Source organism: Antennarius striatus, chromosome 20 (genome assembly GCF_040054535.1).
Source record: "Antennarius striatus isolate MH-2024 chromosome 20, ASM4005453v1, whole genome shotgun sequence".
NCBI lineage: Eukaryota > Metazoa > Chordata > Actinopteri > Lophiiformes > Antennariidae > Antennarius > Antennarius striatus.
Window position 1 is genome coordinate 335,495 of NC_090795.1, and position 13,337 is coordinate 348,831.

At 49.5% G+C, this 13,337-nt stretch overlaps 1 protein-coding gene across 5 annotated transcripts in view; it reads left to right on the forward strand.

Moving 5' to 3' along the window:
• The first annotated feature begins 2,841 nt into the window (after nt 1–2,841).
• The window catches only part of LOC137614041 (sodium channel protein type 5 subunit alpha-like), a 59,529-nt gene continuing 49,033 nt past the window's right edge, over nt 2,842–13,337 (forward strand). For 3 of the 5 annotated variants that reach the window (XM_068343488.1, XM_068343489.1, XM_068343491.1), the window contains exon 1: nt 2,842–3,314. The gene's annotated coding sequence lies outside the window, so the exon portion shown is untranslated. The remainder of the gene's footprint in view (nt 3,315–13,337) is intronic. The other 2 variants (XM_068343492.1, XM_068343493.1) reach the window with 1 other exon arrangement.

A 13,337-nucleotide genomic window follows, 5' to 3' on the forward strand; every position in this document is an offset into this window, starting at 1 on the left:
CTGAGGCTGAAGCTGAGGCTGAGGCTGAGGCTGAAGCTGAGGCTGAAGCTGAAGCTGAGGCTGAAGCTGAAGCTGAGGCTGAAGCTGAGGCTGAGGCTGAAGCTGAGGCTGAAGCTGAGGCTGAAGCTGAGGCTGAAGCTGAGGCTGAAGCTGAAGCTGAGGCTGAGGCTGAAGCTGAGGCTGAAGCTGAGGCTGAAGCTGAAGCTGAGGCTGAAGCTGAGGCTGAAGCTGAGGCTGAAGCTGAAGCTGAAGCTGAGGCTGAAGCTGAGGCTGAAGCTGAGGCTGAAGCTGAGGCTGAAGCTGAAGCTGAGGCTGAAGCTGAGGCTGAGGCTGAGGCTGAAGCTGAAGCTGAAGCTGAGGCTGAAGCTGAGGCTGAAGCTGAGGCTGAGGCTGAGGCTGAAGCTGAAGCTGAAGCTGAGGCTGAAGCTGAGGCTGAAGCTGAGGCTGAGGCTGAAGCTCTGGTGTAAATAGCAGCTGATGGACGTGGAGCTCAGAGCTAACTTATTGCTGGGGCAGGTTTTTTGCTGGGGGGGTTTCTTGTGCACTGTGTTGTTTTTGCCACTGGGGGGCGACACCACGGGTGTCACCTCGGTTCTTCAGGTGATCCAAACGTAGAAACTTTGCTTCTTTTGCTTTTAAATGTGCAGGAAATAAAATGTTGATTTGCTGTTCACTTCCTGTTTCCTTTTCACTGAAAGAAGACTTCCCGCAGCGCGCTAGCAATGCTAACAGTTAGCCGGTCAAAGACCATCACTGCTTTGATCTGAAGCTAAACAAATGTAAATGTGAAATGATCAAAGTAAATATTAGTATTGACATGTTTTATCAAATATTAGACATTAATGTGATGTCATCATTGTCGACCAATGAGCAGCTGTTCCAGAGGTCCTTCAATTGTGATCACACGGAGCTGTGATCTGACCCCGAGAAAGGTCCAGGTTCACACAGTGATCCTGATCAACCAGGATCAATAAATCAGGATCAATCAATCAGCAAGCTGGTCCCCATTAGGAAAGGTCAGACATGTTTCAGCTGTAGATGGAAACAACCACCAGGCCTCCGATTGATTATTATTATTGTCTTTGGTTTATTATTATTGTACCGTAGATAACGTGTGTCAAACTCAAGGCCCAGGGGCCAAATGTGGCCCTCCACATCACTCTGTGGCCCGTGAGAGCATAAAAGTTCAGTATCTAAAAATAAAGAGGTCAAAATGTCCTTTCAGGCAAAAACTACATTTCCCACAATGCAGTAGTTCAGCCCATCTTAACTGACTAAACGTTGTGAACAAAGTTAATGTCTTAACTTGTGTCTGATGTTATTTTTCTTTATTGATTGATAGTTTGATCCTTGATTGATGGAGTTCTGTGGGTTTAATAACCTGACAAATGAAAAGGATTTATGTTAGAACAGAGAAACAAACAAACATGTTTTTTCTGTCTAACTGTAATGTTTGGAACTAGAATCAGTCAGAAATTCAGTTATTTAACATTAAGGAGTAGTTACATTTAGTTACATTACACTGAGTTACATTTAGTTACATTTATTAGTTACATTAAGGAGTAGTTACATTTAGTTACATTTATTAGTTACATTAAGGAGTAGTTACATTTAGTTACATTACACTGAGTTACATTTAGTTACATTTATTAGTTACATTAAGGAGTAGTTACATTTAGTTACATTACACTGAGTTACATTTAGTTACATTTATTAGTTACATTAAGGAGTAGTTACATTTAGTTACATTACACTGAGTTACATTTAGTTACATTTATTAGTTACATTAAGGAGTAGTTACATTTAGTTACATTACACTGAGTTACATTTAGTTACATTTATTAGTTACATTAAGGAGTAGTTACATTTAGTTACATTACACTGAGTTACATTTAGTTACATTTATTAGTTACATCTGGCCCTTTGAGGACAGTTATGCTGATGTTGTGACCCTCTCTGTAGATGAGTTTGACCCCCCCCCTTGTGTATTATTTTTGTGGACCGCAGTGACGGCTTCGGCCTGCAGGGGGCGCCAGAGCCTCATTTTTATAGCAAACCAGCAGCTTTAATTATTAATTTATCTTTTATTAACCGATCTACTTAAAAATCTACAGAAACTATAAAATGATTGTTTTTACTGTAAAATGTTTAGAAATAAACATTATTATCAATAAACAGCAACGACACATAAATATTAACAACAATAATGAATCTGACGTCAGTTGATTTATTGTTTATTGATCTGTTTTATTGGCTCAGGATCAAACTACAGTCTCCAATGTCGATAAGCAAAAGCAGGATCAATAAAGTTGATCAGATCAAACAGGTTCTGGTTCTAGATCAGCAGAACTTCTTCGGAGTCACCTGTACCTGAGTCCGTCAGCCAATCAGAGCGTGATCTTGTTTATCAGCTCATGATCAGATCAGTCGATCAATATGGGTTCAACACTTTAATCCAGGCTAAATCCTGGCTTTAGTCTGGATTAAAACCGACGTCTGATGACGTCATCATCAATCACTTCTTTAAATTTGTCAACAGCTGTTGATGACCAGTGACGTCATCAGCGCGCGTGTCATAACTTTTCTGGTTGTGACTGGAGGAGCCACGCCCACCAGAGAGCAGGTGGAGCCCATGATGACGTCACCCTCGGTCCAAATGGGCAACAGGTGAGTTGGGGGGGTGGGGGGTGGAGCACTGAGTGATGACCACACCAGGTCACGTGACGTCATCTTCACGGTGATCGATCCAGTTGATCTAGCTGGTCCATCGGTCAGCAGCGCGCGAGACTGAGGGCGTAACCTCGCGATACCCCCCGCCCCCCCCCCTCTCTCTCGCGCGCCTCCGGGGCGATCAAGCGGCGGGGATGATGGGAGTCCGGTCCTCCGTTACCGGAGCACCGACAACACCGGGGAAAGAGTGAGCAGCAAACTTCTCCCGGTCGCCCCCTCCAACCCCCCAGCGAGAAAAATAAAAGCACGGGCCGGGGGCGCGCGGACGACCTTTACTTTGTAGGAGCGTCATCATCACACCTGAGGAGGATGAGGAGGAGCTGAAGCCGCCGACCGGAGAGCAGACCGGAGCACCGGCGGACCGGCGGCTGTTGGAGCGACGCAGCCGGGACTCACGCACCCTCACCCGGACAGACCCGAGAGCCTCCCGCCCCTCCCCCTCCCGGTACCGGTGGATGTAAACTTCTGCTCAGATTCGGTCCCGCACTTTTCCCGGGAGTTGCGCCTCATGGACCGGCGCCGCGCCGCTCCGGACCGGGACCGGAACCCAGAACCGATCGGCTTCTGACGCACGAGTTTCACACGTGAGTGTCTCCTCCTCCTCCGGTTGATGAACTCTGACCTTTGACTCCCGGGACTCGACCCAAAAACCCTTTTGTAACGTTTCCTCACTTTTTGAGCTCCGGTCCGGTGACCCCCTCCCCCCCGGAACCCGTCCTCCCTCAGTCCCTGCTTTGAGCCCACCCCCCCTCCCCCAGAGATTCGGTTTCCTCCGTTCCTACGCGACCCGAAGCTTTCCGTTAATTAACCCGCCGCGGAGATCTGCCCCGGTTCGGTACCTCCGTCTGGAATCATCCCATAATAGTCGGTGGGTTGTTATGGGTTCAGGTGATTGATGAGGGATGAGACCCGATCAGAGATCTATCACCTGATGATGATGATGATGATGAAGGTGACCAGTCTGAAGAGCTTCGCTCTCATTGGACGTCAGAACCGGTTCTGATCCGGTCTGAACGGAATGATCAATGATTGGTTTGACTCCTCCAGCTGATCGCTGATCAATATCAGAAACCGCAGCAGCGGAGGGCAGCACCACCGCCACAAGTACTGTGGTACTTTCTGTAGTACTTCCTGTGATATTTCCTGTGGTACTTCCTGCAGTACGACTGGTAATACCTCCTGTGGTACTTGCTATAATACTTCGCATTGTACTTCCTGTAGTGCTTCCTACAGTACTTCCTGTAGTTTGGCTGGTAGTACTTCCTGTGGTACTTCCTGTAGTACTTCCTGTGGTACTTCCTGTGGTACTTCCTGTGGTACTTCCTGTGGTACTTCCTGGCTGTGTTCAGACTGCAGCCAATCCGATTCCAATCAGATTTCCTTCATATCTGATTCTTGACCGTTCACACTGTCTTAGTATCCAGATGTGATCTGGTTCTGTTCAGACTCGGACACATAATTGGTTAATATGTCAGGTTGCCGTAGCAATGACGTCGGGGCGGAGGCGTCCTCCACGCTCCGTAACACGATTGGCTCCTGCGGCGCAGAGAGCGACGTCAACGGACGGGAAAATCTGATCGATGTGTTTGGAGCCGTTCAGACGACAAAACACACATCAGATGTCAACCTGGATGGAAGCAGTCTGAACGTCCTGTGGTACTTCCTGTGGTACTTCCTGTGGTACTTCCTGTGGTACTTCCTGTGGTACTTCCTGTGGTACTTCCTGTGGTACTTCCTGTGGTACTTCCTGTGGTACGTCCTGTGGTACTTCCTGTGGTACGTCCTGTGGTACTTCCTGTGGTACTTCCTGTGGTACTTCCTGTGGTACGTCCTGTGGTACTTCCTGTGGTACGTCCTGTGGTACTTCCTGTGGTACTTCCTGTGGTACTTCCTGTAAAAATATCCCAGGTCTGGTTTAACTAGATGTAATAGGAGCGTTAGCTTGTCGCTAACGTAACAGGTGTAGAAAAGCAATAGCTGCTATCATGCTAACATTATTGAGCTAGTTGTTAGCATGAGATCTCTCTGCTAACCAGACTAGCTCAGCCCCGCCTCCTCATGATGCTGTCAGGTTGGTCCCTTTTCCTCGTCTTCCTCTGGGCGGGGCATCGATCACAGCAGTCAAATCAAAGGTGTTGGGCGTGGCATCACTGGTGGGCGTGGTTAATGGCTAACAGCAGATACGACTTCAGCTCAAGCTGTGTGCTAGCTGCTGTGTCAACACCCGACAACGTGTGTGTGTGTGTGTGTGTCTGTGTGTGTGTGTGTGTGTGTGTGTGTGTGTGTGTGTGTGTGTGTGTGTGTGTGTGTGTGTGTGACCTTTGCCGATCCTTCCTTTGAGGCGTCGCTGCAGCTGGCCGACGCCGTCCTGACGGATGAAGCCACTTCCTGTCGGTCGCCTGAAACCTGAGCCGCAAACAAACGACCTCCTGATTGGTCGGAGTCACCAGGTGTGTCAGCACTGACCCGTCAGGTCATCAGTGGCATGAAGGTCAAAGGTGAGAGGTCACAGCATGATGACATCATGTGTGATGAAGAGGAGTTACCTCCACCGGTTTGTGTGTGTATGTGTGTGTGTGATGAACGGTCACACACACACCTGTTTCACCTGTTCAGGATCACCATTCGGTACTTTGGGGCCACGGTAACCATAGCAACAGCAGAACCATGGCGACCAGTGTCACCATCAACAACAGGCCCCATGGAGGATTCTGGGAAATAATTTGTGAAGACAGCAGCGGCGAGGAGGGCAGCCATGTTTGTTTGTCTGTTAAGCTCCACCTTTGGATCAGTCGTCCAATCAGCTGCTGGCGCTAGAAGATGAATGCTGAGCTCTGATTGGCCAGCATCATGTCACTCATCATGACGTCCTTCACTAACAAACGGTTTGCTGAAGCGTTTGCTCCGCCCCATATTAGTAATAATTACAGTGAACAGAGGTTGGCTCCGCCCCCTTTGGGCCACGTTGCCATAGAAACCTGGCTCACGGTGACGGGGGAGCATCAGTGGTTTCCTTCAACCCATTGGTTGAAGATTGTGTTGACGTCTGACGGTCGCGTTAGCTGAGCGTGTTAGCGTGTCCATGGCGTCCAGGGGGCGGCTCCTTTAAGGGTGGGTGGGGCTACTGGACTCACACCTGATGGTAATGACGAGTGAACCGTGTTGCACTGAATCACGTCACACGCGTGTGGAGGCTGAGGTACTGATGATGTCACAGACGTCCTCAGTCCTTAAAGTGTCCTCATGCTGGCATCCCATAATTTATGGCCAGGTCAGACTCCCACAGTGAATGGCAGGTGGGGGGGTGGGGCTTAAGTCCCACCCCACAGTGAATGGCAGGTGGGGGGTGGGGCTTTAAGTCACCTGTGCGGTCTGACCTCTGGTGACCCTGAAAACAGCTGATGTAGTTTCAGGAGACAAACGTCCAGCTCAGACTGGAACGTATCCCAGCATGCAAAGTAATCCTCAGACCCCCCCCCCCTCACACACACACACACACACACACACACACACAAAAGCTCTAGAGCCAACGCGTCTGCCTGAAACCTGTGTGACTGTTTCACTGTGTGAACCTGAACCTGGACTAGCCCCGCCCCTCTGGCTGGTACCTCCCCCTTGTGGACAGAGACTTCTGATTGGAGTGTTTCGTTTGTGACGAGGAATGAGGGGAGGGACAGCAATCAGATGAATGTAACTGGGTCGCTGTGTGTGTGTGTGTGTGTGTCATAATCAATAATGATCCTATCAGACTGATCGGTTTGTTTGTCCTTGGACCTCTGACCACCAGGGGCCAAAGGATGTGTTACAGTGATCAATAGATCGATCAGCTGATCAATCGATTGATTGATTGATTGATTGATTGATTGATTGACCCCCTCAGTGGAACTGTCTTTATCCAGTAGTTCACACACATGTTCATGACTCCGCCCCTTAAAGGGTTCACTTCCTGATCAATGAACGAGTGGATCAGTGTGGAGCTCCTGCTGGCCAGTTAGCGGGTTAGCGGCTAACAGGAAGAATCTCTGTTTGCCCCGCCTCCTCCCTTGGCTCCACCCCCTCTGTCAAAGGCGTTAGCATGACGAGGCTAACACGACGAGCTGCTAAATGAAAACGAACCTGAATGTCAACACCTGATGAAGGTGCGATGATGACGAGGCTAAAAGTCAGAGGTCAGGGCAGACGGATGCTGATTGGCTGGGAGGAGTTCAAGCTGGCTGGAGGTGTTTGTCAGAGGAGGGAGGCGGGGCTCCGGTCAGGACTCAGCAGATTGTCTGAATCTAGCTCCCCGCTAGCCGCAGCTATGCTAGCAGTCGTCGTTACTGAGGTCGTTTGTGTCGTTAAGAAGTTCATCATCTGAACCGCTGCAGTTAATGTCGTGGCATGCTAAGGAAGCTAACAGTGCTAACGATGCTAATGCTGCTAACAGTGATAACAGTGCTAAGAACCTGTGATGCCAGTCTGAATACTTTCAGCGACTTCTGTAGGAGAGCGCCTCCTACGGGTGAGGAGTACTTCCTGTCAGAACAGCACTACTTCCTGTCAGAACAGCCCTACTTCCTGTCAGAACAGCCCTACTTCCTGTCAGAACAGCCCTACTTCCTGTCAGAACAGCACTACTTCCTGTCAGAACAGCCCTACTTCCTGTCAGAACAGCCCTACTTCCTGTCAGAACAGCCCTACTTCCTGTCAGAACAGCCCTACTTCCTGTCAGAACAGCACTACTTCCTGTCAGAACAGCACTACTTCCTGTCAGAACAGCACTACTTCCTGTCAGAACAGCCCTACTTCCTGTCAGAACAGCACTACTTCCTGTCAGAACAGCCCTACTTCCTGTCAGAACAGCCCTACTTCCTGTCAGAACAGCCCTACTTCCTGTCAGAACAGCCCTACTTCATTGTTTGTTTGAGCTGCAGTCAGCGACACAGAACAACATTCAACCTGCAGTTGTTTATAACAGTCACTGCAATGAGACACCTGTCAGCTAGGTGTGTGTGTGTGTGTGTGTGTGTGTGTGTGTGTGTGTGTGTGTGTGTGTGTGTGTGTCTGTGTGTGAGTGTGAGTGTGTGTGTGTGTGTGTGTACGCTAAGAATACACTTGGCTTTCTGCCTTTGTAGGAGTCCACGGATGCATAATTGTGTGTGTGTGTGTGTGTGTGCGTGTGTGTGTGTGTGTGTGCGTGTGCGTGTGCGTGTGTGTGTGTGTGTGTGTGGCCCAGTTTGATAGTGACAGCTGAGCGACAGAGCGCTGACACAGGAGAGGAGGAACGACAGATATGTCAGGATGGAGGAGAGAAAGACGAGACGTCCGTTAGCCTCCATTAGCCTTTGTTAGCATCCTGCATCCGTTAGCCTTCGTTAGCTTTCTGCATCCGTTAGCCTCTTTTAGCCTCTTGTCTCCGTTAGCCTGTGAGCACTACCCTGGGGTTCTAGACGGGTCAGGGTCTGGGTGATGGCGGTGTAAACAGGATGGTTGAACATGGCGGTGACCTCTGACCCCTGGGCGGCGGATGGAGGAGCGTCACCTGAGGAGAAGTAAATCAGGGCGAAGGGAAAAGCGAGTGAATAAAAGAGTGAGAGGATGAATAATGAATGTGTGAATGTGTGTCAGGGCGAGCCAGTGACCCCGCCCCCTGCGGTCTGAAAGCTGACTCTGTCCTGGGGAGGAAGGACGGCTCCGCCCCCCGATCTGGTCCTGGTCATGTGACACCTGCTGCACCAATGATTTGAACATCAGTTCTGACGTCCATGTAGGACGTGCAGCCCCCCCTGCTGGTGAGGTTACGACAGTGAAACAGTCCAGGTTCACACAGTGAAACAGTCCAGGTTCACACAGTGAAACAGTCCAGGTTCACGCAGTGAAACAGTCCAGGTTCACACAGTGAAACAGTCCAGGTTCACGCAGTGAAACAGTCCAGGTTCACACAGTGAAACAGTCCAGGTTCACACGGTGAAACAGTCCAGGTTCACACAGTGAAACGGTCCAGGTTCACACAGTGAAACAGTCCAGGTTCACACAGTGAAACGGTCCAGGTTCACACAGTGAAACGGTCCAGGTTCACACAGTGAAACAGTCCAGGTTCACACAGTGAAACGGTCCAGGTTCACACAGTGAAACAGTCCAGGTTCACACGGTGAAACAGTCCAGGTTCACACAGTGAAACAGTCCAGGTTCACACGGTGAAACAGTCCAGGTTCACACAGTGAAACGGTCCAGGTTCACACAGTGAAACAGTCCAGGTTCACACAGTGAAACGGTCCAGGTTCACACAGTGAAACAGTCCAGGTTCACACGGTGAAACGGTCCAGGTTCACACGGTGAAACAGTCCAGGTTCACACAGTGAAACGGTCCAGGTTCACACAGTGAAACGGTCCAGGTTCACACAGTGAAACAGTCCAGGTTCACGAGGTGAAACAGTCCAGGTTCACACAGTGAACAAACAATGACATCATCATGTGCTGACATCAGCCTCAGGAGGCGTGGCCTGTAGGACAGCAGTGCTTTGTGAACAGGGGGATCGTCTGATTGGCTCACACGTTCCTGTTTCCCCTCCGTCCAGGATTGTTTCTTCTCTTTCTCCGTCTCTTCTCGTCTCTCCGTCAAACATTTATCACCTGTTTCTCCCAAACGTCGCTCTGACCCGTCCTGATCCACGCCGCGTCCTGATTGGCTGATGCTGGAGCGTCAGGTGTGGTTCTGATCCTGATCCTGAATGCAGACCCTGTTCCCAGTCACATGACCAAACACAGGCCCCACCTCTTTATTCACTGTATCAATGACTGACCCACATACCAGTACCGGACCCCCCCGGGGACTGGGGATGGGGGGTCAGCTGAAGGTCTTCGTCAGGGAGACGAGCTCCATTACAGATCTGTTTAGAACAGAACACCTGGAACCCAGTGGAGGACTGGATCCTCACCGCCAACACACACACACACACACACACACACACACACACACACACACACACACACACACACACACACACACACACACACACACACACACACACACACACACACACACACACACACACACACACACACACACAAGGACACATAACTTTCTATTTACGTCCATCTCTTCTTTCATTGTTGTTCTGATCACGGCGCTGACGACTCACACGTATGATGTTGTTGTTGTGTTTGTTGTTATTGTTGTGTTTGTTGTTTTATGTTTGTTGTTGTTGATGATGTTTACCTGATGAGGAAACTTTTGTTTCTCAGTTGAGGGGGGTCAGGGGGGCCCCCCAGGAAATGTTTTAGAAAACGGGGTTGTTTTCCTGCATTCTGAGGACAACATCTTGTGTTCAGTTTCCCTCCAAAAACCCCCTAAAGCCAGCAGCTGAAGCTGAACTCTCTTTATTTCTGTCCTACTTGATGCAGGAATGAATGTGAGATTCAACCATTGAGAACTTCATTCACTCTGAAGATACAGTCAGACTAAATATTACTCAGTGTTTACTGGTAGTTTACTGAGACTAGAAGACATTTGAACTTTGACCTCCACCAACACCATTGGTATGTCAGAGTTTAGTTTAGTTTAGTTTAGTTTTTTTAATTCAATAACATGATTTTTCATTTCAATTTAAAAAGACATAAAACATCAAGCGAGGTGAAAACACATTTACATCATCGCTGGTTATTCCTGCTGGTCAGAGGGAACAAAAGTCTAAGACTACTAACAAGTATTGATAATATCTTTCATTGACCTTCTGATCGGTCTGTCTCCACCCCCCCCCTCAGCATTCACCATTTGTTTATTAATGAGGACTTTAACACAAACTCTACTAGAAACACTGGATTCTTTTGATCGATGGTCCTCTCCTTGTCTTACACCAATTCACGGGTTCAGCTTGGAAAAACAGAATCTTTGTTTTTCATTGGACGAGAGGTCATGACCCCAGTGCATATTTAATGACCGGGAGCGTTCGGGTCACTTCAGCTATTTCCGTCGGCATGCGGAAATAGCGGCGCTATTTTCGCTAGCGCCACTCACTAGCGGAAATAGTGGCGCTAGCACCACTCGCTAAAGGAAATAGCGGTGCTAGCGCTGCTCGCTAGTGGAAATGAGCCTTTTTTCCGTAAAAATAAGAACGCCACTGTGGCTACAAAGGCTAAAAACCTTGTAGCCAATCTGGAATTTACTTCGCCGATGGCGTGACGAATGGCTAGCACAAGCCCAGCATGGTCTAGTGAGGCATCCTAAAGGCTGATGGGGTGGAGCCTCTGAGGATTGGGCGGGGCGTCTGCCTACGGTCAGACCCAGTTCTGCCTCCTGACGACCGGATTGGTTGGTATGTTTTGTTTACGTGTTTATTTGTTGTCTTGTGATCACGTTGTTGACATCGGATTAGCTGAGTCATTTTGTTGACTAGCAGGTTAGCGGCGGGCGATCCGGTTAACCTCTTGACCTTTAGGGGGCGTGTCGGGTCGTCCTCAACGTCATGCTTCCATGATGGTTTGTTGTCATGACAACACAACGTGAGGCCAGAGACCCCCCCGCCTTAGAAATGATGCATGACTGTAATACAACCATAGCATGTAGCATAGAGCCAGCGTCAAGCTAATGCGGCTATGTAGCCACGGTGCTAACGCTGTGTAACGGTTGACGGTTCGTCCTCCTATGAAAGCATGAGTCAGCGTTTCACGGCGGCAGCAGCAGCTAGCCGACAGCGCGGCGCGGTGATGCTAGCGTGCAGTGAGCCCCCCCGCAGAGCGCTGCCTGAACGCGTTAGCACGACTCAGCCTGACAGGGACGATGAAGTCGACCCGCAGTCATCATCAATCAGTCAACCCCAAGCAACACGACCCCGCCTCCAGCAGGAGGTGGCCCCGCCCACACCCCCTGAGGGGGTGGGCAGGATCTGTCTGGACCTGATCCGGTCACACCCATTGGTGACATCACTGGTGAAGGAGGGGCTTGTTGATTTCAGAGGTGTGACTGTTTATCGTGAGGCGGGGCGTTCTCCTGTCAGGGTCACGCCCCCACTCAGCCGCTGCCCGTCATGGCGGTCCTGGGCTGACCCCGCCTGCTGGGGGCCGCTATCAGTGAATCATGTCGCTAACGGTGACGCCTCGACAACGGAAGGTGACGGCGTCCTTCAGGACAGGAATGTCTGGATGGGCGTCGCCTCGTCACCGACGCAACTGATTGGTCCACAGCAACACCACAACCAGAGCGCTGCCCACGCCCTTATATGGAAGAGATGTGAAGAAAAAGTCCCATGGTCTCAACTAGTCTCTTCAAGTGTTTAAAAACTAGTCTGTAATGTGATGGATATGGACAGGAAGTGATTGATCTGGACAGGAAGTGATCGATCAGCTGATGATCAGAAACGTTTATCTGAACGTTTTGATCATTCATGAATTGATTCTCTTCACTCCGTCCGGATCGAGTCGTTTGCTGCTGTTACACGGTTAGTGAAGCTCCTCCCCCCCAGCGGTGCTTCATGACACGTGTGATGCTGCTCAGGGGTCAAAGGTCAGCTGGATGAAAGGAATGAAGTGAGAAGAAAAGAGGAAGCCAGGCAGGAGAGATGTGGTGAATAGACGTATGGAAAGAGAGAGGATGAGTGGCTCCTATAGACACGCCCCCAGGGCGGAGCCTGGGCTTTAAGTCTTCATCCTGATGAAGACACTAAAGAAAAGGACCTGGATCAGAGGAACACGCCGCGCCAGCATTAGCAGTAGACGCTAACGCTGATGTCACGCTAGCTGAGCGACGTGTTCTACGTGATCGCGTGTGGAGACGATGGAAACCAGGACCGGAGCTGGAGGTGACGCAGGAAACAGACCAGCGGCTTTTTGATGTGAACACACACATCAACACACACATCAACACACACACATCAACACACACACATCAACACACACACATCAACACACACACATCAACACACACATCAACACACACACATCAACACACACACATCAACACACACACATCAACACACACACATCAACACACACACATCAACACACACATCAACACACACACATCAACACACACATCAACACACACATCAACACACACACATCAACACACACACATCAACACACACACATCAACACACACATCAACACACACACATCAACACACACACATCAACACACACATCAACACACACATCAACACACACTCCAGAAATCAGATCTGGAGCTGTGAAGATTTTGAAAGCATGAAAAACAAGGCCTGTCTAATCATCCAATTAGGATCCAAAGCAGGTGGTGCACACACACACACACACACACACACACACACACACACACACACACACACACACACACACACACACACACACACACACCGTTTAAGGCCATACTTGTCGCCCTGTTTCAAACTGTAATGAGACACCTACACATTTATTACCTGGACGTCCCATAATAATCTGACTGTTGTCATGGATATTGTCGAAGTACAGTCAAACCTCGGTTTCCAAACGCTTCTGTTCTCGACCAAATCTGTTTTCGACCAGAAAATCAGAGAATTTTACGTCTCTGAACTCGACCAAAATTCACCTCTCGACCAAACCGAAAGAAGCCGAGCGTACCTGAACGCCACTCACTCAGGAGCGTACCTGAACGCCACTCACTCAGGAGCGTACCTG